Raw genomic sequence first — 26,030 nt, 5'->3', positions numbered from 1 at the left:
TGGATATACCTAATAAGAGGTGAGTACAACAAACTGTTGAGGAAGAGATGAAATGATAAAATTAATTAACAAATACAAAAGAACATAGGAAAAGAGAAAAGGAAACACAGAAATCTCAGAACAAATAAAATACACAGAAAAAGATGTTAGATATACATCTAAATATACCAGTATTTATAGTTTAAAAAATGGATAAAATGATCCAGTTAAAAGACAAGTTTTAGAATTTGCTTTTTAAAAAACCCAACTACATGTTTTTTTACACAAGATATAGATAGCTAAAACATATAGTTAAAGAAATGTTGAAAAGAAATTGGAAAAAGATGCATTATTTGTCAAAGATAATTGCCAAAACAAGCTTATATAGTTTTGTTAATGTAAGACAGATTTTTCTATAGAATCAGGCATTTTTCAGACAAAAACAGAGCTATTGGATAGTGATTGCAATTCCCCAGAAGGAAGTATTTATTTTAAATGTGTAGGCAACTGATAACACAGCCTCAAAATATATAAGACAAATTTACACAAAGCAATTGTAATTATTGTTAACAATGACCCTAAATGAGGTAAATTATTTTCCCTGTGAATACTGGGTAATTGGAGAATCCTTTATAATTGCATTCTATAATTACTGCTTGGGGACTCTTTTAGTGCTTACTCTGAGACCTAAATCTCTCATTGATAATTAAACATATTAATATTGGAACACCATCTGACTCTAGCCCCTCATTTTACAAATGAAGGAATTGAGATCCACAGATATGAAAGAAGAGCAGCCTGAATAGCATTTAGTGAAAGAGCCAGAGATTAGTCTACTGACTTTCCATCCAAAGTTCTTGGCATTATTTCACAATATCTACAGTTATAGTCATTTCTGCACTAAAAAGAAGAGGCAACATAAATATTTCATTCACTGAAAATTATAATTTCAAAGTAACAATTTAGTTTTGGCTCCAACGTTCAGGTGAACTTTCATGCACTGGAGACTGGCCTACAAAATAGCTCATATTGTCTTCTCCACACTGCCCTGCATTTGTGTGCATGTTTGTGGCCCAGTGAATATAATGGGAAAGCCTAATAATGTTCCTCAGTTACAGAAAGAAAAAAACAGCTCTGAATTTTTTTTTTTTTTTTTTTTTTTGCGTTACGCGGGCCTCTCACTGTTGTGGCCTCTCCCGTTGCGGAGCACAGGCTCCGGACGCGCAGGCTCAGCGGCCATGCCTCACGGGCCCAGCCGCTCCACAGCATGTGGGATCTTCCCGGACTGGGGCACGAACCCGTGTCCCCTGCATCGGCAGGCGGACTCTCAACCACTGTGCCACCAGGGAAGCCCCTGCTCTGAATATTTTAATAGAAAATAGATTCATTAGAGAAAATTATCAGAAGGTCTAGAGGAGTAGGCACTCAGAGAGACCACCAGCAATTACTCCCAGAACAGGAGCAGCTATCTGCCCAGCCAGAGGAGTCGTTGTCTCAACCCAAATAAGGAAGATGGGGAATCAGAAGGCCATCACTAGAAGTACTGACCTCAAGAACATATGCTACAATTATGGCATCAATGAGCTGAATCTACAACCAACTGCCACAACCCCGCAAATCAAGTGACTAGATTCCAGAACTATGATACAGAAGAAAAAAATCAACTTCTCTACAAACAAGCTTTATAGCAGCAATAGCCCCAGAAGGCTCACTTCTGCCTTCAACATCTCATTTCGGAGCTTCTAATTGGTAGAATCCAATTTGCATCCAGAACCCTAAATGCAAGTTTTCTATTCTCTGTAGAACAGAAAACGTTCCAGAGGAGGTCTGAAATAGATGCTGAGTGCTAATCATTATACCTATAGGGGCTCCTCTTTCTTACATTATTATAGCACACTCTTTTTACCATGATTTTATTTGGTACTATATATAATAGTCTTTGTTAACTTGTTTGTGTTCTTTTATATTATATGTCTGCTCTGTTAGATTATAAGCTTCATGAGGACATGAACCAGTTTTGTTTATGATTACTCAGTGCCTGACCTGTAGGAGGTCCATAGTAAGTTTTTGTTGAGGGAATTCATTGGAAGCATCAGGTCTCATTCCTAAGTGGGTTAAAACTCAGCTCATTCACTGAGTTGTTAAACAAATGTAGAAGCTTCTCAATCTGTATGGGCTTCACTGGCTTGTCTCCAAATCAGGCTAATAACAGGGCATGAATATCACCCATCCTGCTCTGTTCTTCTCCTATGTCAACCAGCTCGTGTTATGTATAAGGCCTAAACTTCCCGTCATGGTGCAAACAATATCTTGCCAAATGTATGGTGAAAACAACTAGCCTATGGACCTGAGGACCTCTACCTAAGAGGGGGTTTGGCACAACATATATCAAATATGCCTTAATTGTCACTCTCATGTTGTTACTGCTCAGGTACTCCTGATCTGGAAACACCAGAGAGGGCACAGAGCTCCAGCCTCATTTCAAGCAGCACTGTATCCTGAGATTCAACTGCCACCACACAGGTATGCATGTGAGGGAGAAATTCTGAGTCAGGTGTTTCCCCTGCCATTCCTGGACAAATGACAAGTCCAAACTCAGTGCAGTAGAATTCAATCACACCATAACCTACCATCTATGCTCTTGTTCTGCTTAAGATCCCTCCCTCCTGGTCGGTTCTTTAAAGCCCTCAAAAGAATTGCCCACAGTGGAGTGTTTATGTGGATGTAAGTGTGTGTGGGTATGTGGATGGTGAGGGGTGAAGGACTGGTTAGCAGTGACAGCTTGCTACATCCTCTTCCTTCTGTACACATGGGAAACTGACACAGCATAGGTTACTCTCTGGGCCAAAGGTTCTGAGGCTCAGTGCACACTGCTGTCTTAGAACTCCATCAGGGAAAATTTCCACCTTCCAGGTTGCTGTTTTCTCCCTGGCAAACACTTCCAGCTTCTTGATAGCTTCTAAGTTGTTTGCAAGAAGCAAAGTTGCACTTTAGAAAAAAAGAGTTACTACCAAAATGGAGAATGTTGAGAGGGGAATAGAGAGGATAAAGCATTTTCTGTCCTCAAAACACACTGTGTGTAGCTTAGAATGAGGATGGAAGTGGGTATTGTGAAGAAAATACTGAGAGAGAAAGCTGTTCCTTGCTCTAAGGGGAGACCAGGAACAGTTTGCTTTTCCCTTCTCCCAGGAGTGGAGCCTGATACTACAGCCTGTAAAAGAAACTTGTTTATTGTTCCTATTCTCTTAATTCATCCCGTGCTCCCTTATACTCCTCAAGTGTACTACTGCAGCTCCCTCTATTAACACTGAGAAAACACTGGTAGGAATGACCACTCCCAGCAACTCGCCCTTATGATTCCGCCAGGGAGGGTGGAGAGGCATAGACTCCTCGCTGTTACTCCAGACCTCACCCCTCACGTGGGCAGAGGAGAGTGGGTACAAGTTAATGTTTGAGCCTGGGAAATACATGTCTTCCCAAGGAAGATATTTCGAATGAAAGGCTAATAAGATAAGGTAAGGAGAGATCAGTTTTTCCATCAGGGGTGTACATGGTCCCATTTCATACTAGAGCAAAAGTCTCTTCAGAATATCTACGTTGCCGCCTTCATAGAAAACTGTAGGACACTCCGAAGCTTTACAGGAAAGGAAAAAAAAACTAGAGAATTTTGATATATGACATTCTTAGGGTTTTTTGTATTAATATTAAACCTGTGGTTGATTTAGCATTCCTGACATTATCATTTATTTCACCTTATTAATTTTGCAGATTGTCTGGGATTACCCTATTTACATATAATTTTTAGAGAGTGTCTACATTTTTTCTTCATTATCATGACTGGGCTATGGAATACTACAGGCAGACTTGACCTGCATTAAATTTATACTGTCCAGCTTTATTCTGGCCCAGATCCTTGACCATCTTCCTAGTGAACTCCCCAAATAAGCCCCTCCAAACAACATTCTATTTCATTGGGTTCCAATTACTATAGCTTTCCACCCCACTACAGCCCACAGACAGCAGAGAACTTCTCTCATTTCTGAGAAGCGCTATATCACATAACACGCATTTGCCCTCTTTCTACCACCATGTAGCTCTTTATTTATACCTGTAGTCTCATCTCCATTAGATCCTTATATAAAAATCTTTATTAATGCTTATCCTCTAAAATTAACTGCTCACGAAAATGAATTCCTATGCTATTGACATCATCTCTTCCTAAAAGACCTTGATCATGTATTTATGCCCAGCATGTATTTATTTCCAGCATCATTAATCTTAATATCCTCTCAGTCTAGCTTCTCTACTGTCTTATATATTACCGCCCATGTTATGCTTTAATCATTGTTTTTATCATGTCCCTCCCTTTTCAAAACCCTCCAAACACTATTTCTTTCAACAGTTTCCACTTTTTTAAGACTTTATGTTGATTGCCTCCTATTAATTCAACTGTATATTTATAATTTCTCCCAAACATAGTCTCCACTGTATTCACGCCAGTGTCTACAGTGAGTAAAACCCACTGTATTCACACTAATTGGCATACAATGGGTATTCAGTACATGGTTGAAAAGTAGATGCATGCAAGTTTACTCCTGCTGCCATAAATTAAAATTAGTTCTCACATCTGAATGGGTATTTTCCTATCCCTTAGGCTATCAGAATCTTAACTGCTTTTGAGTCAAACTTTAAATCTATTTCCTTTATGAAGCCTTCTTTTAATATTCAAGTTTTAATTCATACTCTTTTATTTGAATATTTTAGTAAACATTGGATATGCCAAACAATTTTGTATTAGTCAAGGTTTGGTTACAGGTAACAAAAACTCAACAACTATTTTAAGCAGAAGAAAGAAATATATTTAATAAAGGAAAATATGTGCTTATAAATTGTTAGAAGGTTAGAGGAGCAGACTTTCCATTGATTGGGATTCCAGGAACAATGCATCAGAAAATACCACTAAAGTGGAAGGCTAAGGAATCTGTCACAACCAAGGAGAACCGCTATGCTTGATGACACAGGAACACTTTATCTGTAATGTAGGCATGAGTACAATTCTATCACAATCATGGGCTCTAGAAGTAGAATGGGCCTATTAGATCCAAACAGAATTGAAGCCTGCATCCCAACACCCATGGATGAATACAAAGACCTTGACTAATGTTACCAAAGAAAATCAAACACTTCCATGACACTGCTTGGGAAAGTGCAGTATTTGCCTTACTGTCAACTTCCAAAACATGTATGAATTCATCCAACTGGCTGAGTTCTAATAACACATGAAATGCTAGTTACGAGAAATTCCGAGAAATTGATTTTTTCAGTCTTCAGTATTTTCAGTATAGCATGAAGAGGGATGAATTCTGGTTACCAATTCATTATATTCTCTACAAGTGGGTTTTATTTCATTACTTTATTATTGTTTGCTACATGATGATCATATATTTCTAAGTATATAAAAACTATATAACTACTTGATAATGGCTAATTGGGATGGCATCATATTGTAGAGGGAGAAATATGGTAAATCAAAGAGTATTTAGTTCTAGTTGTACCTTTGTTCTCTGTTATGCTTCTTTGTTTGTTTAATCATGAAGTCAGTCACTTAGCTTCCTTAGGTCACATTTAATTTGAGAAGTTTTATAGATGATATCATGAGCACTCTCCTGATTTACTAGTCTATGATTTCAAGAGTGATTGAACTATATCCTGTTCAAGTAGCCAGCCCATCTGCTTAATAGGAGAAAATTGTATTTGAGTATTAAATGTGTACTATGTGTTTCACTTCAGAAGATACTGGAGGAGAGATTTGAGAGACACACAACATTGACATTTTTCTTTTTCTCTGAAGACTGGTTGAGTGGACATACTTTTATTCTTTTTGATGATAGGTAGAGACTTGAAGTGCCTTGTCTTACTGCTGTTTTAAAGACTTTAACAAGTTACATGGAGCACTCACAATAAAAACTGTGTCCCCAAGTCCAATTCTATATGACTTAGAGAGGGTCAATATCATTTCTGACTTTTCTCCAATACAAAATAACACTCTCTTGACTTGCTGTTTTACAGTATGCTCTCAGCCATTGATCTTCCACTTAGAATGATTGATATTCCCTATCTTTTGCTATCACTGGCAGCCAGTCCTTACACAGATGGGACTCCAATCACTCCCTGAGGATGGTCTCCCTAAATAACTACCTGTCCTCTGCCTGTAATTAGATTTGGAAACTGATGCCTATATTATTGCACAATAAGATAGCTTGGCTTGAGCTCTACAGTTATTTTAAGAATAAACTTGGCAACACAAAGAACCACATTTAGAGTGTCGGTTTCTAGTATGTATCTTTTCTGATTTTATCTGTAATGGTGTAATTGGAAATGTGTTCTTGTATCAATCCTTGATTAATTCCACTGCCAGATTGTCTAAAGAAGTAAGCAGGGATTCTCTACTGCAGATAATAATTGCATCCTTAATCCCATAGAAAACAGCCAAATTTAACTGTCAACAAATGACGCTTAAAATAAAATCTTTCAAACAAAATCTTACAAAAATACAAATTTGAATGTAGATTCTTATCAACATTCTCATGTATATGTGCAAGCTTTATGAAACTATTAATGGGTAAAGATATTTAACAAGTCTCTCATTGACTACAAATTCATTCAGATATCTTGGTTCATCAAATTATATTATAGAGAGTAAAGAAAATTTGTAAATATGCTACCTAACTAGAGACACATATCTTTGAAGAATCGTGGGATAGAATTTGACAGGAAATTAATAAATACTATCTAAATTTCCAAACAAGAATACTGAATCAATAATCTATTTGAATAGGGAAACTTATAATGAACCCATTTCAAGGTTTTAAGACAAAGTATTAAAAATCTGTGAACTTCTCATGAAAATCAGTGTTCAGCAATGACTCATTAAAATAAAATCATCACAGACTAACCTTATCTCATTTTATAGCATTTTAAGATTGCTATTTCAGAAAACAAATTTATAAGACATGTTTAATACTGATTTCCAGTAAATGGCTATTTACCATTTGGATTGATTTTCATGGCAAGGAGCAATATATCCAAGTTAAAATGAGTTAAGTGGCAAGAACACACAATTATTTCTCATAATAATAAGTCCATCAGTAGGGCTGTTTTATGTTTCTTTTCCCTCATCCTTAGTTGTCATTCAAAGATATCACATATACACAGGATCAATCTAGCCAAAGAAGGCTGAATTAATCTGCGTCCTTAAAACTCCGGTGATTCCCCACCTGGTATTCTGGTTTTCTCTTATAGATCTCTTTTCTTAAGAAAGAAATATTCCTCTCAGAGTTTGTTATTCTAATTTCATTTCTCAAGAAGTTTTGACCAAACATGGATCACATTTTATTACCCTAACTCAAAGAGTTCATAGAATTTCAAGTATTTTGTATTTTTAGCTTCTAAAGTGGAAGATAGACATTGCCAGAAATCAAAAAAGTAGGAGGGGAATGGCTGATGGGTAATTACATCAGGTTCCTATTGCTGGTATAAAAAATTACCACAAACGTAATGGTTTAAAATAACACAAACGTGTTATTTACACTTCTAGGGGTCATAAGAAAAACTCAGTTTTTTTGCTTTAAAGTTCCAGTAAATCCAGAATTTTGTCTAACACAGCTGGACTACTAATCATGATGAAAGAAAATAATAATTTCAAATCTAGCAGATACTCTTGTTTGACATATGTTAAAGATTCAAACATATCTATGACACAGGTTCAATAATTTAGGCCACAATTTGACAGCATTTCTTTGTAAAATTGGAAATAAAACAGAACAAAAATATTAATTGAGGAGTATCTTATAACTCGTGTTTCATTTAAGGCTAAAGAAAAAGAACATTTAAAAAATTTTTTGAATCTGTTAATCTTTGATATTATAAAAATCTTGTATCTTATAGACAATTGTTTTCTAGCTCAATTGACCTCATTCACTTTTACAAAACATCTTTCTACGGTCTTTTTCTCATAATTTTCTGAAAAGTTTTGTATAACTGAAATAATTTAACCACTTCTCCATCTAAAAGTGACTTTCTATTTTATGCAATACTTCAAGCTGTTTTATAGCTGGTCAACCTTACAATATTCAACTCTGTTAAAAACTCACTTACAAATTTTCTACAAGACACTTAGTTCTAATTTTAGACAACTAATTTTATCTATTCTTTTTTGAAAGCTGAGAGAAACCTTAAATTTATTATACATTTGCTAAAATGTCTCTTAATATTGTTCACTTTATTTTATTTAATTTTTAACCCAATTAACAAAACGCTTTTTTATTTTGCTCTACCACAGCAAAATAATGCAGTTTCCATTAATCATGAAATTGGCAAATACCTTCTTCCTGTATCTTTTTGCCTTAATGTTCTGACTGTAGCACTAACTTCTGTATCCCCACTCAATTCTGTATCAGAAGTAAAGTTTGTTTTAAATTTACAAATCTGATTGTTTATTTACTTACATGAGAAAAATAACTTATTTACATTTTAATTAAATGGTAAGTATAATAAATACTTGTAAAATAATCACTATTTACAACATAAACACATTACAATGTTAAATAAGTATATTTTAAAAATCATTCAGATTGAAGCAATACAATGATACTTACTAGAGCAGTGTTGTGTATATGTGTAATATTAAAAACTAGACAGGACCTGACAGAACACTATAATACAACCATAATATCACACAATGCAATGATTAAGGTGAAACACAGTCATACCAAAACAATAAAGTTGTGTTTAATGGAAAAACTATTTTATATAATTTCAGGCTTCAAATTTAAATTAAATTAATTAAAATAAAATAGAAAATTCTACTGCTTAATCTCACTAGCTGCATTTCAAGTGCTCAGTGTTTGCATGTACCTAGTGGCTATTGCATTAGAAACCACAATCTTAGACTAATGCATGCATACAAGTAGACTTGTGAGATAATATTTTATCAATTAAATCAAATAAAAACAATTGCCCATTTATATTATTCTACTCACTACAATCACTCTTTTAATTCATTTTTATTTTGTTTCATAATTAAAGACAATTATTTTCAGACTTCTGATACGGGGATCATAGTGTTTGCTTTGCTTAGTCATCTTCAAAGATCTAAAGCATACATTGTTATTCGGTTCTAAAAATTCATTAAAATGCACAGAAGATAAAAGTCTCCTGGGGAGAGATCGTGATGGCAAAATAGGAGAACGTGTAGCTCACCTGTCCCCACAAACACATCAAAAATTACAACTACATGTGAAACAATTCTAACAGAAAACGAACTGGAAACTGGCAGAAACAACCAAAGCTGCAGGAAAGATCCCCACATAACTGGGTAGGACAGAAAAAAAAAAAGGCATCAGGACAGGACCAGTGGCCCTGGGAGGGATCTGTGAAGTAGGGAGTGTCGGCACAGGCAGTTCCTTGCTCTGCGCAAACTGCCCCCCACCCCAGTCTTCTGGGAGGTCTGCTGGGACAGATAGGGAGCTGGAGGGGCCTGGACTCTGCTTGTGAGGACCGTGCATCTGCCGACTTGTTAGCAATTAGAGCAGAGAGAGCTCAGCAGTGACAGCTGCCACCTGGCTACATTTCACATACCAAAGTGCATGATGGGTGGGGCTGCTGCGAGCTGAGAGAGGACTGAGTCTACCTGCATGGAGACAGCCCAGAGGGCTTGGAGTGTGATCTGGGCTGCCAATATTAGTACATCCAAGTAGGGGCACAGGTCCACCACTGGAGCCCCTTTATCAGCACAGCATAGGGTGGGGCATGTGTCCACAAGCAGAGCCCACTGTCAGTGTACTCACAGCAGGGCATAACTCCTGTGGCAGCAGGCTTTGTGAACATGCACATGATGGAGGTAGGGCTGATACCTGAGCCCATTATTAACCCTCCCTGCGGCAGCAGACTTTGTTGGCGTGCACACCAGGTGGCAGGTGGCATCACAGAATCACACATCCCTGGCGCTAGACAGCCCCTGGAGAGGAGTACACAGTGGTTTCTTGCTTGTTGGGAGTGCTCCAGGACCACCCACCTCACATAGCAGCTTGGAGCTGCATCTGGGGCAGACAGGTCTGGGGAGAGGCCTAACATAGCCTAGGTCCCAGGCAGGTCCCAGGTCAACATCCAGTGCAGGCTCTGGACAGCACAACATCAATCAAACCCCTATTAAGGTGATAATGGCCAGCACACTCTGAGGAAAGATGTGACAGGCATCTATATCAAAAACAGCCCTCTTACAGAAAATATTGGACTCACACTGTCTATACAGTGACACTCCCACAAAATAACACCCCTTCAAGATCACAGTAGAAAACTGTTTCTCCTAAATTCATAGATGCAGAGAAAGTAATATAAAAAAGCAGAGAAACTACTCCCAATTAAAAGAACAAGAGAAATCCCTTGAAAGAACAAATAATGAAGCAGACATCACCAGTCAAATAGCTCCCAAGTTCAAAAAGGAGGTAATAAAAATGCTAAAGGAATTAAGAAAGCTTATCAATACAAATACAGATCACTGTAACAAGGAACTAGTAACTATAAAGAGGAACCAATCAAAATTAGATAAATCAATTGCTGAGATAAAAACCAATCTAGAAGCAACTAATAACAGACTAAATCATGTAAAAAATAAATAAGTGATCTGGAATACAGAATAATGGAAATCATTAAATCAGAAGAGCAGAAAGAAAGAGAAATGAAAAGAAAAAAGAAAGCAAAATAGGAGATCTATGGGGTAATATAAAGTGTGCCAATCTACACATAATAGGGGTTCCAGAAGGAGAAGAGAGAAAGAAGGGGATCAAAAATCTATGAGGGGCTTCCCTGGTGGCGCAGTGGTTGAGAGTCTGCCTGCCGATGCAGGGGACATGGGTTTGTGCCCTGGTCTGGGAGGATCCCACATGCCACGGAGTGGCTAGGCCCGTGAGCCATGGCTGCTGAGCCTGCACGTCCAGAGTCTGTGCTCCGCAACGGGAGAGGCCACAACAGTGAGAGGCCCATGTACCGCAAAAAAAAAAAAAATCTATTTGACGTAATCATGGCTGAAAGCTTCCTATACCTAAAGAAGGAAACAGATATCCAGGTATAGGAAGCACAGAGGGTCTCAAACAAGATGAACACAAACAGACCCATAACAAGACATATCATAGTTAAAATGGCAAAAGACAGACATAAAAAAGATTCTAAAAGTAGCAAGAGAAAAAAAGAGTCAGTTACAAGGAAATTTCTCTGCAGAAACTGTGTAGGGCAGAAAGAAGTAGCAAGATATATCCAAAGTCATGAAAGGGAAAACCCTACACCCTAGGATACGCTAATCGGCAAGATTATCATGTAGAGTAGAAGGAAAGATAAAGAATTTCTCAAACAAGCAAAAACTAAAAGAATATAGTAAAACTAAACCTAACCTAAAAGAAATATTGAAAGTTCTTCTCTAAATAGAAAACAAGCAAGAAACTGCAGGAAAGGAAAATAAATAAAATGATTGAAGATCACTTAAATAAGCCAGTACATAGATTAAAAAACATTCAAAAAAAGCTTGTAAAAGTGATTATAACTGCAATTAATAGCAAAAGGATAAACATGAGGATGTAAAATAGGATAAGATCACAGAACGTGGGGGAGAGGAGTAAAAAATGTATATCTTTAGAATGTGTTTGAACTTATATGACTATCAGTTTAAAGCAAGTAGATATATAATAGTTATGGGTTAACATACTTGAAAACCAGGGTAATCACAAATCAAATATATATATATGTATGTATACATATATATATATATATACAAAAACCAAAAAGAAAGGAACTCAAGCATAATACAAAAGAAAATCATCAAACCACAAGAGGAAAACAAAGAGGAAGAAATGAACAAGGAAGAACTACAAAATCAACTGGAAAACAGGGTTTAAAATGACAATAAATCCATACCTATCAGTAATAACTTTAAATGTCAATGGACTAAATTCCACAGTCAAAAGATGTAGAATGGCAGATTGGATTAAAAAAATAAGAAGCTACAATATGCTGCCTAGAAGAGACTCTCTTTAGGACAAAAGACATGCATAGGTTGAAAGTGAGGGGATTGTTAAAGATATTTTATGAAAATGGAAATGACAAGAAAGCAAGGGTAGCAATAATCAAATTAGACAAAATAGACTATAAAACAGAGTCCAGGGGCTTCCTTGGTGGCGCAGTGGTTGAGAGTCTGCCTGCCGAAGCAGGGGACACGGGTTCGTGCCCCGGTCCGGGAGGATCCCACATGCCGCGGAGTGGCTTAGACCCGTGAGCCATGGCCTCTGAGCCTGCGCGTCCGGATCCTGTGCTCCGCAACGGGAGAGGCCACAACAGTGAGAGGCCCGCGTACGGTAAAACAAAACAAACAAAAAAAAAAAAAAAAAAAAAAACAGAGTCCATAAAGAAAGACAAAGAAGCACACTATATAATAATAAAGAGGTTAATACAAGAAGAGGATATTACGCTCCTTAACATATATGCACCCAATATAGGAGCACCTAAAAATACAAAACAAATACTAACAGACATAATGGGAGTAATTGACAGGAATACAATCATAGTAGGGGACTTTAATAACCCCTCTAATACCAATGGACAGATCATCCAGATAGAATATCAGTAAGACAACAAAGATTCTAAATGACACAGTAGAATTGTTGGACTTAATTGATAGCTACAGGGCACTACATTAAAAAAAAAACAAACCCAGAATGCACATTCTTTTCAAGTGCATATGGAACATTCTCTAGGATTGACCACATACTAGGACACAAAACAAGCCTCAACAAATTTAAGAGGACAGAAATTATTTCAAGCGTCTTTCCTGACCAAAACGGTATGAAACTAGAATCAATCACAGAGAGAAAAATGGGGAAAAAATGATCACATGGGGACTAAATAACATGCTACTTAAAAAACCCAATGGGTCAATGATGACAACAAAGAGGGAATCAGAAAGTACCTTGAGGCAAAGGACAATGAAAACACAACCTTATAAAATCTACAGGATATAGCAAAAACAGTTCTAAGAGGGAAGTTTATAGCAATATAGGTCTTCCTCGAGAAACAAGAAAAAAACTCAAATAAACAATCTAACATACCACCTGAAAGAATTAGAAAAGTAAAAACAAACAACCCAAAGTCAGCAGAAGGAAGGAAATAATGAAGATCAGAGAGGAAATAAATAAAATAGAAGTAAAAAATAGAACAGTACAATAAACCCAAGAGCTGTTGTTTTGAAAAGACAGAAACAAAATTGACAAACCTCTAGCCAGGCTCACCAAGAAGAAAAGAGAGAGGAACAAAATAAACAAAACAAGAAATAAAAGAAGAAAAATTACAACCAGTATTGCATAAATACAACAAATAAGAAAATACTATGAACAGTTATATGTGAAAAATTGGACAATCTGGAAGAAATAGACAAATTTCTAGAAACATACAGTCTGCCAAAATTGAGTCAAGAAGAAATAGATAATTTGAACAGCCTGATCACTAAAAGTGAAATAGATTCTGTAATTTAAAACATTCACTTCAAACATAAGTCCAGGATCAGAGGGCTTCACTGGGAAAATCTACCAAACATACAAAGAAGAACTTATACCTATCTTTCTTGAACTATTCCAAAAGCTTGAAAAGGACGGAACACCCCCAAATTCAATGTATGAAGCCACCATCACCCTGATACAATAACCAGACAAAGACACTACAAAAACAAAAAAAAGAAAGAAAGAAAATTACAGGCTAATATCTTTTTTGAATATAGATGCAAAACTCTCAAAAAACATTAGTAAACCAAATCCAACAGTACATAAAAAGGATCATATGCCATGATCAAGTTGGAGTCATCCCAGGGTCTCAAGGACAGTTCAAAATACATAAATCTATCAATGTGATGCACCAAGTTAACAAAAAAGACAAAAACCACTTGATCATATCAATAGATGCAGAAAAAAGTATTTGATAAAATTCAACAACCATTTATGATAAAAAGTCTCACCAAAGTGTGTTTAGAGGGAACATATCTCAATATAATAAAAGCCATTTATGACAAACTTATAGGCAACATAGTAGTCAATGATGAAAGGCTGAAAGTCTTCCTACTAAAATCTGGAACAAGACAAGGATCCCCACTCTCACCAGTTCTATTTAACATAGTATTAGAAATCCCAGCAACAGCAATCAGACAAGAAAAATAAATTAAATGTATCTAAATTCAGAGGGAAGAAATAACATTTTCATTATATGCAGATGGCATGATAATCTAAATAGAAAACCCTAAAGAGTCAACAGAAAAACTATTATAACTAATAAATGAATTCAGCAAAATAGCAGGATACAAGATTGTATATAGAAATCTGTTGAATTTCTTTACACTAATAATGAAATATCAAAAAGAGAAAGTAAAAGAAACAAATGCATTTAAAATCATGTCAAAAAAAAAAAAAAACACCTAACAATAAACCTAACCAAGGAGGGGAAAGACATATATGCTAAAAAACTATAAAACATTGACAAAGGAAACTGAAGATGATTCAAAGCATTAATATTGTTAAAATGGCCATACTACCCAAAGCAATCTACAGATTTAATGTGATCCCAATCAAATTACCAATGATATTTTTTACAGAATTAGAACAAATAATCCTAACACTTATATGGAACCACAAAAGACCCAAAAATATCAAAGTAATTCTAAGGAAAAAGAACAAGGCTGGAGGCATAACCCTCCTAGACTTCACATAATACTACAAAGCTACAATAATCAAAAATGCATGTTATTGGCACAAGGCAGACATATAGGTTAATGGAACAGAATAGAAAGCTCAGAAATAAACCCACATGCTATAGTCAATTAATCTTCAACAAAGGAGGAAGGAATATACAAAGGAGAAAAGTACAGTCTCTTCTGCAAGTGGTATTTGGGAAAGCTGGACAGGTGCATGTAAGTCAATAAAATTAAACCAGTCCCTCACACCATATACAAAAATAAACTCAAAATACTTCAAAGACCTAAATATAAGACATGATACTGTAAGACTCCTAGAATACAACATAGGCAAAACATTCTCTGACATAAATTGTAGCAATATTTTCTTACTCTCCCAGGATGAAAGAATTAAAAGCAAAAATAAACAAATGAGACTTAAACTTAGAAGCTTGTGTACAGTAAAGAAAACTACTAACAAAATGAAAAGATAACCTAAGGAGTGGGAGAAAATATTTGCAAACAATGCGGCTGACAACGGGTTAACATCAAAAATACACAAACAGCTCATACAACTTAATATTAAAAAAATAAACAATCCAATAAAAAATGGGCAGAAGACCTAAATAGACATTTCTCCAAAGAATACAGACAGCCAACAGGCACATGAAGAGATGCTCCATATCACTAATTATTAGAGACATGCAAATCAAAACCACAGTGAGGTATCACCTCATACTGGTCAGAATGGCTATCATCAAAAAGTCAACAAATAAATCCTGGGGGAGTTGTGGGGTAAAGGGAACCCTCCTACATTATGGGTGGGAAGGTAGATTGGTACAACCACTAAGGAAAACAGTATGGAGGTTCCTTAAAAACTAAAAATAGAGCTGCCATATGATCTAGCAATCCCACTATTGGGTATATATTTGGAAAAGACAAAATCTCTAATTCAAAAAGATACATGCACCCCAGTGTTCATAGCAGCACTACTTAAAATAGTCAACACATGGAAACAACCAAAGTGGCCATCATCAGACAACTGGCTTAAGATAATGTGGTACACATATGCAATGGAATATCACTCAGCCATTAAAAGAGTGAAATATTGCCATTTGCAGCAAAATGGATAGACCTAGAGAAGATCACATTTAGTGAAGTAAATCAAGCGGAGAATGACAATATGTCACTTATATATAGAATTTAAAATATTATAGAAATGAATGTATATACAAAACAGAAACAGACTCAGGTAGAAAACGAACTTATGGTTACCAAAGGGGAAAGGGAAGGCAGGAGAGACAAATTAGGAGTATGAGATTGACAGATAAAAACTACTCTACATAAAATAGATAAGCAACAAGGATTTACTGTATAGCACAAGGAACTATATTCAGTATTTTATAATTTATAATGGAAATAATCTGAAAAAAAAAGTACAACTGAATCACTTTGAAACTAACCTGAAACTAACACAATGTTTTAAATCAAATATACTTCAATAAAAAATGCACAGAATAATTCTAAGAAGACCTACTTAAATTAAGATTGGCTTAGCATTTTGGAAAATCTACTCATGCTCAAAGTTAGGTATATGACTCATGTAAGGTGGGGTATGTCTCATAAATCGTGGATCACTGTTAACAAGAAAATGATATTTTCAGAGTATGCAATGGTATAAAAGGGACCAAAACCTAGAGCAGGGTATGAAATTACTGTGAACACTTAAATTTAAAAAATGTTAAGGATGACAATAGATAGATGAGCAATCCAAAAAGTACAATAAACAAGAATATGTGAAAACAAGAATATTGACTCTTCAATTAAATTGTGTAACTGGGGAGAAAAATATGAAAGGCTTTATTTTTCCAATGAAAAGGAGAAGCAGTAAAACTAAAATACATACAAAAGAACCACAATTGTGTTGTAAAATGTGTTCATTTTAGTTACTTTCAATATAATATTGGTTGGGAAAAAAAGTATTTTTATAATTATGCATGGCACATAAAATACTTTAGAACAATGTTATGCGTTTTGTTAAAATTACAAAAAGCAACAGTCAGTTTAAGATATATAGCATAACTGTTCAATTTAAATAAGGGTAGCTCTACTACTCAGTAAGTACATCATATTTAAGGTATGTTGTTAATATCAAGGAATTAATTAGGAAGTGACTGCTTAATAAAGGACAATGTATTGGGGAACATTCAAAGAATTTTCAACATAATTGACTAAATTTATTTTAATCATGAGGTGTTATTATTAAGAAAACTATGAAAATTCCATATTTAGACTATTGGATATGTTCAAATGAAATATTTTTAAGAAGTCGGTGACTGTAACAATCAAATAACTGCAGTTATTCAAACTGAGCTGATTAGAATCTGGAGGAAAATAATCAATTATTAGAGTGAAATGCATTTTTTTGCAAGAGAAATAGAGATCGTGCCACACATTTGTTAAAATGTTAAAGTGTTTTTGATGCCACTTTAGAGGAGCAAGATGTGCTCCCAGTCATGTTACTTACTGACAGCAAGTCACATTCTTACTTTTGAGAAACTTGAAGGTGTTGAGCTTTACAAAACTGTCTCTGCCTTTTAACTACATTTTCCCTAACCCATCTTGTTCCCATGACAGTCTAGTGTCTTCAGCATTCAGCTGAGCACTGCATTGCCCAGGGGAAAGCTAGTCACGCAATGACTTTAAATTGCGTATGTGCTTTTCTTAGAGGGTGAGTCTTTGGGCTTCTACTTGAATTGTGATGACAGAAAAATTAAGGCTACTTGACTTATTAGCAAACAATTTATGTGAAGTCTAACTTATGACTGAAATATCTAACTAGATACAATAAGTACTGCCCTTATGTATTTTGATTAAAATAAAATTCTTCAGAAATCTGTATCCATTTACTTAGAAGAGTAGAACGCTATTCTAATTTCTGGAAGATTTTCAAGAATAAAAGAGATTCATATTTGTTCTTTATAAGAGACAGGTATCTGATGAGATGACCTCAAAAGGCCAAATTTAGCATACTATTTGGTAAATATTTACTAGAAGGCAGAATTTATCAAAATAAGGTTAAAAAAATACTGTTTACCTAAAGATACTAAAACATACAAAAGTGTCCAAATCATAACTTTCAAGCACGACTAACAATGATAAATTTTTCTAGATGTCAATAAGTTAGTTTTATCTAATCAGTTATATGTCAAGGGAACTTGGACTAATAATTCTGAAAATATTATTACCCCACTAGGATTTCGAGAACATGTATAACTGGTTTGAGTTTTATCTGTAGAGTATATTGAACAATATATGAAAATTATTGGGATTTGTATGTGCTTCCCCTGTGGAGGATGTGATTGTCTAAGCCATCAATGGCTATTCAGATACTAGCTTACTCTTACTTTACTTACTGCTCCTTTCTAAAAATCATCTGTAAAAAACAATTTTAAAAATTACTAAACATCTGAACACATGCTTAAAATTTCTCCAGTTGTAAAAGAATAATAATCATATCCTCCTCTCATTGTTATAGCAATATTAAAAATAGAATAAAATATTAAAACACTTCCAGACCCAAAGATAAAGCAAGCAAAATGACTGAAGAGTACTATTATGGGCCCATTCTTACATAAATGTATGCATTTTAAGAAAATGGTTTTAGAAGTTTAGGAAATATATGCTCTAAGTCAAGAAAATGCTCTTTTGTTTCTGAAAAAGCCCATTTAGTTATGACTTAGCAACTTGGAGAAATACTTTGTAAGGGAATTCATTTAGTAATGTGAACCCAAGACCTCATTTTCACAGGTAAATAGTAAAGACGTTTGACTAATCTTCTAAAGCCAATCCACTTATATTTGACATGGCAATGTGTGTTAGGAAATATTTCATGGGCAAAACTCTGGATAGCAGAGCTATTTGTGTTTTTTTCTCCAGTGAAATGTGCAACTAGTGACATTAAGTAGCCAAAGACTTATTTTCAGTAGAGGGAATAAATACATATGTTTAACAGCACCATTATAAAGAATTAGTTTCATAATCTGTTAGAGAGCAGGATGCATTCTCTGTGTACCTGAAAGATCATCAAGAACTGCAGAAATAAATGCCATTTCTCTATAGACACTCTTTTATTTGTAGTAGTACAAGAAAATATAATTAAACCTGCATGAAGCTACTGGATGCTTCTATATTTAAAAATGTTCAGGATGTATGACTTCCAAATACTTTCTTAGGTGGGACGATTTCCACTCAACAACAGATAAAATAATTTTATACTTGTTCTTTTCATCATTGTATATCACAGCGTATTTGGCAAAATCTTTGCTAGCACTGTCATGTATACATTGACATTACATGAAGCAAATGCCTTGGATTAAAGTGAAAGTTCTTCTTTCATGCTGTTCTGAAAATAACCCAACTGACTTGAAAACCATGTGTCTCAAAACTAGCATGACTGAATGATTCAACATGATACATTATAGTGCTAAAATCAGATAGAAAAATTTTAAAAAGTGTAGCTTATAAAATAAAAACTTTGAATATTTTAAAGTATATTAAAATGCTAGTTCTTTTAAAAATTAGTTGAATGCAAAATTTGTTTAAAAATTTACCTTTAATAATCAGTGTCTACTGTGTATTTTAAATTTCTGTGCTTTTAAAGAGGTTAATAGCAACTTTAAAAAAAATGAGTCATTAAATTTACCATTAAGGAGAGAAAAATGTGGTATCTACATATAAAGATATACTAAAAATTCTTCAAATTTAATAAAATACCATTAGAGTTTTGTAGCCCGAAATATCATAATGATTGATATACAGAAGATTTTTCCAAAAAAAGGTTCATCAATGAATAAATCTTTCAGACTTTCTTACTAAATTTAGACATACTCTATACCTTGTTACATATAGAAATATGACTTGATATGTAGTCTAACCAAAAATGTATAGGCAAGTATAGTTGTTTAGTTGATTTTGCCACATTTTCAATAGCATTATCTGACAAGCCATACTATTATTCTAATATCTTTTTTTCTCATAGCACATTTGTTAAGATCTGTATATTCAAAAAGTTCCAGTTGAAATTATAAACAGAAAGAAATATTCATGATCAAATTGTTTCTTTGTAAACATCAGTGTCCCTGGGTCTCAGCTAAATATTAAATGTGGAGAAAAGGGAACCCTCTTGTACTGGTGGTGGGAATGTAAATTGATACAGCCACTATGGAGAACAGTATGGAGGTTCCTTAAAAAACTAAAAATAGAACTACCATATAACCCAACAACCCCAATCCCGGGCATATACCCTGAGAAAACCATAATTCAAAACGACACATGCACCCCAATGTTCACTGCAGCACTATTTACAATAGCCAGGACATGGAAGCAACGTAAATGTCCATCAACAGATGAATGGACAAAGAAGATGTCATACATATATACAATGGAATGTTACTCAACTATAAAAAGGAACGAAACTGGGTCATTTGTAGAGACATGGATGGACCTAGAGTCCGTCATACAGATTGAAGTAAGTCAGAAAGAGAAAAACCAATATTATATATTAACACATATATGTGGAATCTAGAAAAATTGTACAGATGAACCTATTTGCAGGGCAGGAATAGAGACACAGACATAGAGAACGGACCTGTGCACGTGGGTGGGGGAGGGGAGGGGAGGGGTGGGATGAGTTGGGAGATTGGGATGGATGGATGTACACTGCCATGTGTAAAAAAGATAGCTAATGGGAACCTGCTGTATAGAGCAGGGAGCTCAGCTCGGTGCTCTGTGGTGACCTAGATGGGTGGGATGGGGGTGGGGGGCTGGGAAGGAGGTCCAAGAAGGAGAGGATATATGTATACATATAGCTGATTCACTTCGTTGTACAGCAGAAACTAACACAACATTGTAAAGCAACTATACCCCAATAAAAATACAATAAAATAAAGGGAATACTCTTTTATTGTTATTATTTTTACTTTTAGCAATTGTACAACTAGAGGGAAAAAAATAGAAGATTTTAGAAAGAAATGGATATACTCACTTCATGGAAACTGGGGAATGAGAGAAATCTGCAGCTCCAAATAGGTGTGTTGGCCAGAAGTAGGAGATGAAAAATGGAAGAAGTCAAAGAGGGGACAATTAAATTTTACTTAGGTTGGTCCCAATACAGAAACAAGTTGTAGTCCAATATGAACTAAATAGCTTTTCATTTAAAAATTATTCTTGGATAAAGTGTTATTCTTAATAACTTAATTATTTTCACAACTGAAGTTTACTCTTTTAAGAATAAAATTTTGCCACTGCTATTTAAAACAAAACTACACTTGCTTTTAAAATGTCTATATTTAGCAGAGTTGAACATTTCCCACCGTCTCAGCTTGCAGTGTTTTAGTTTGCTCTTTTCAATTCCAAAGGACACATATGTAATTCTCTCCAACTCCTATATATTCAGGGATCCTTTGTTTTGGTCATTATTTTTTTCTTTCCAGGTAATGGAAAATGATATTTTCAATTGCTATTTTAATCTAATTTCTGACCAGTTAAAGAAATATTATAAACAAACAGTAAAAAAGTTAAACTCAGCATAGCACCTTGCACAGTGTTGCATGTTGTAATTTTTTAATAATTTTTCAAAAGTTTGGCAATAACCAACATATAAAATTGCTTAGCTCTTTCATCATTCCAAACACCTAACCTTAAAATGCAGGTCTGTCATTTTAAAAAGTAGGTGTACATAAAAGATGAAAAGCTGAAGCAGGAGTACAAAAAAGATGAAAAGCTGCAATGGGAGGGAAAATAAATGAAGAAGGAAAGCAAAAAAGAAATGTCAAAGAAAAAAAGGTAGAAACAGTTCTAATTTTACTGCATGGTATAATTAAAATAGCCAAGTAGGGGCTTCCCTGGTGGCGCAGTGGTTGAGAGTCCGCCTGCCGATGCACGGGACACGGGTTCGTGCCCCGGTCCGGGAGGATCCCACATGCCGTGGAGCGGCTGGGACCGTGAGCCATGGCCGCTGAGCCTGCGCGTCCGCAACGGGAGAGGCCACAACAGTGAGAGGTCTGCGTAACGCAAAAAAAAAAAAAAAAAAAAAAAATAGCCAAGTACTTTAAAGAATGAATCTTCTGGATTTTATATTGTTTTTTAAAGTATTTTCATGGATTAAAAAATTATCAAAATCTATTTTTATACGTTTTGAAACCTGATGGAAATGTGACCATAAATCTTGTTTTGGATAAACATTTACTAGAGTATTGATTGCTAATAGCAAATTTATATGACAAGAATCAAAGTGCCATAGACACAAGTTCCTCAACAGCTTTATGAGAGAAAGGATGTTGTGTCAACCTGTTCCTTAATCCAGATAATAGTTTTTCTGTAGATTGCAATTTATTATCCACATACTTAATCATTATGCTCCAGTTAAAGTCAGCATGGAAATCTTAAGAGAATTTTAATATTTGTTTTCTAATTAGGATGATTATTTTCAATTAACCTCCACTTAAAGGCTTTTAAATAAAATATAGTCACTGATACTCTCAGAACTATCATTAACCAGAAAGCTGTGGACCTTTTATTGCATCCCTTTATATTCAAGTTTCCAAATTACTCATAATTGACATTGGACATTTTATAAATTCTGCCCACATCCCCAAAGATAAACTGGGAATAAAAGGGCTTTATCACTTGTTAAGGAGATCCTTTTCCAGTTAAACTGTTCCTTGCAGCGAATCAATTTGTCAGATCAGAGGCCTATCTTTTGTGAGAGTTCCTCTGAACTAAAGCTGACAGGGTTAGGCCAGGGTCAGTTGTCTGATAAATCAAAGCAAAAGACAACTTAAAGCACTACAGTAGAGAGGGTTAGGGATTAGCACAGATGGCATTATCTGGAAATTGACATTGATAAAAAACATATTTGTTAAGAGTTAGCTTGCAAGATGTGTTTTTAAAGCTCTTTTATTCCCTGCCCTCTCAAATGACATTCAGATTAATTTAGAAAAGTTAGAAAAGAAAGGGACTCATAAGCCATTTATCTACCAAGTGGTAAGATTAAAAAAAATTAAATCTTGATGGTCTTCAATAAAGAAGCTTAACAAAGATTAAGGGTTATCAATCTTTGCTGTAAGCTGTCAAAACTGACTGACCTTAAATTGCATAGAAATGAGATGCAGTATCACAGATGCTTTATTGAAGGTATATGTTCCAATGCTACAAAAATTTAGATATTTACTTAAAGTTTACAAATTTGTAATTAAAAAATGATAATATTTTCAAACTATCATAAGAAACAAACTTATTCCTATAAGGTGTTGTTCATAATTACATCAAACTTATAACTTAATTTTTGTAGAAAATCTTGCTATGATTGAGTCTGATAAATTCTAATGTTGAAGTCAGTGAGTTAAGGTAACTTATGTTTCTAAGTTTCAGGATCAATCATAAAATGTTCTCAATTTATGAGTACTTTATATGCATGAGATACTATGTCCTGTATCTTGTTGGTGTGCCATGTTGTCTCAAAATGAAAAAGCAGTGACTGAATCTTTTTCTAACAGACAAATATCACAATCATTCTATGTGGCTCAAATAGAGAGTAATGGTATGCAGATCATTAACCATCTAAATAATTGTCACAAATGTTACAAAAAAAAAAAAAGGATTACTGGCTGGGGATCTGGAAAATGGTAAAGTGAAGTATTTCTCAAAAAAAGTTGCAAAAGAGCCCCTTTCTCTGCCTCTTGCACTGTCATAAGAAGACACCAAATCCAGTGGAGAATTTTTTTTTCTTACACTGAAAAAAAAGTTTCCAGTGAAGGAAGCTAATTTAGTAAATGAAGATTTATCTTTATAAATAAAAAATCAATTAAAATGTTTATTCCATAGGCTCTTTGACTCTTAGTTTGGCAACACTTAATTTTCATGTAAAATTACATAAAGAAATATTCCGTAATATTGTATAAACCTATAGTTAACATATAAGATGGCAAAACAATACAGTGAAAGAGGAAAAAAATAAGAGGAAGAGTCAAATGACAAAGTACCTGAGAACATATAAGATATTTTAAAGTACTCTGTTAATGACAAAAAGTTTTACTAAATTTTCTTGATTTTGAAATAAGAATTATACATTATAAGTTTACAAGATTTGATTTGTTATAAATGATCGTTTCGATAGAACACATAATAATGTTATGGTAAATTTATGGTAAATTTAATGTTAAGGTAAATTTAAGAAAGTAGGGGGATTAAGTATTCACAGTATTACTCTCTCGTAATAGGATTTTTACTACAATTTTACAAACTCATGTTTTTGACCTATGAGATGCCACATCTAAAGCAATATTTTAAATAAACCATTAAATTCTTAAAGCTTTTAAATAAAATCGAACTATAAGTGTTCATTTTTAAATAAGATATTTGCTGTGTTCATATATTTCATGCACCGAATGAATCTACAAAGTGATTTTTTTTTTTTTTTTTTGCGGTACGCGGGCCTCTTACTGCTGTGGCCTCTCCCGTTGCGGAGCACAGGCTCCGGACGCGCAGGCTCAGCAGCCATGGCTCACAGGCCCAGCCGCTCCGCGGCATGTGGGATCTTCCCGGACCGGGGTACGAACCCCTGTCCCCTGCATCGGCAGGTGGACTCTCAACCACTGTGCCACCAGGGAAGCCCCCAAAGTGATTTCTTGATAATTTTCACAGGGATTTTTTAAAAATTGGCATAACATGGAGGGATTTCTTTAGGCAATTATCAGAAACCCAAATTTAAATATAAAATAGGAAAGATTGATGTGGTGATTTGGATGCTGTTGATAAATAATCCTGTAATCTAGTCTTGAATCCCTCCTCCTCCTCCTTCTTCTTTTGCATAACTTTTTAATGTAAGAATTAGTAAAAAAAAAAAAAAAAAGAAAAGAAAAAATACAGTTTTCATGACAAGTAAAACAATACACTCTTGGGCTTCCCTGGTGGCGCAGTGGTTGAGAGTCCGCATGCTGATGCAGGGGACGCGGGTTCGTGCCCAGGTCCGGGAAGATCCCACATGCCGCTGAGCGGCTGGGCCCGTGAGCCATGGCTGCTGAGCCTGTGCGTCTGGAGCCTGTGCTCCGCAATGGGAGAGGCCACAACAGTGAGAGGCCCGTGTACTGCAAAAAAACAAAAAACAAAAACAGTACACTCTTTATAATTGGTAAATTAACTAAAAATAAAACCTAAAGCTGTTTTGTTTTAGACACTACAATAACCTCAGGTTACTGTTTAAGAGGTGTTCTGTATTGTGACCAAAAAAAATCTATTTTTGTTTGCCAAAGTTTATAGTTTATTTGGCTCAAAAATGAACACTTTCAGGGAAAATGAGAAGTAATTTGAGGTGGAGTAACAGCTTCACTAATCAAAGTAACATATATTTAAAACTGGAAGTGGACAAAACTCTTTTTCTAGATGACATGTTCCAGAGAACTTGATATTCATTCAGGATAGAAGCCTCAGCTGTAACTGTAAGAACAAAGGGGATCAGGGCAGAGATGCCAGACAAGTATTTACTCCTGCACTTGCACGATATCCAGGAACTTGGGCTGTTCCACCAAAATGAGATATAGTTTTTCTTAGATGGGAAGAAAGAGGAAGAGTCTATCCCAGGGTATATTTCATCCATAGGGGTCAGTGGCAGGTTATTTGTATTTTGGAAGCAGAGGATAAAGTGGAGTATAATGAAGACTTTTCTACAATGGTACCAAAAGCAGAATGATATGGTTGTCCAGATTCTAAAATGATGAAAAGTGGAGACCAGTCCACTGTAAACATAAGGCATGTTTTTACTTACTCAGAGGAAAAGAGAAATACCACATATCTTACCATAATTACTGAGAGGTAAGACACTCCAACAGTAACATCAGATGAGGGAAAAGAAACATCAAGATTGCTTTTCATCAATGAAATATTTCCAAATGTTCTTTAAGACCAGATAGATACTTCAGAGGCAGGAATTCTAGACATATTTATGTCACAGAATGTGGAAGAGAGAAACACCACAGCTTTAAATTACATTACTGGGCCCAATCAAGGGTAGGGCCAAAAGCAGCATCACTGAAAGTGTTCATCAGAGATGTACCACCACGACTTATATCAGAGGAAGATGTTTTCCTAGGTAATTCAAGTATCTTCACATCGGGGTGTGCAGGGATTCATATGACTACATTGCTCTTTAGCGTTTTTTTCAATTATGGGTATAATAATTAGACTTCACAATCTGTTACATTAATAATATGAAATGGAATGCTCCAGGGTA

Source organism: Orcinus orca, chromosome 5, assembly GCF_937001465.1.
Source record: "Orcinus orca chromosome 5, mOrcOrc1.1, whole genome shotgun sequence".
NCBI lineage: Eukaryota > Metazoa > Chordata > Mammalia > Artiodactyla > Delphinidae > Orcinus > Orcinus orca.
Note: the sequence above shows the minus strand (reverse complement) of the source record.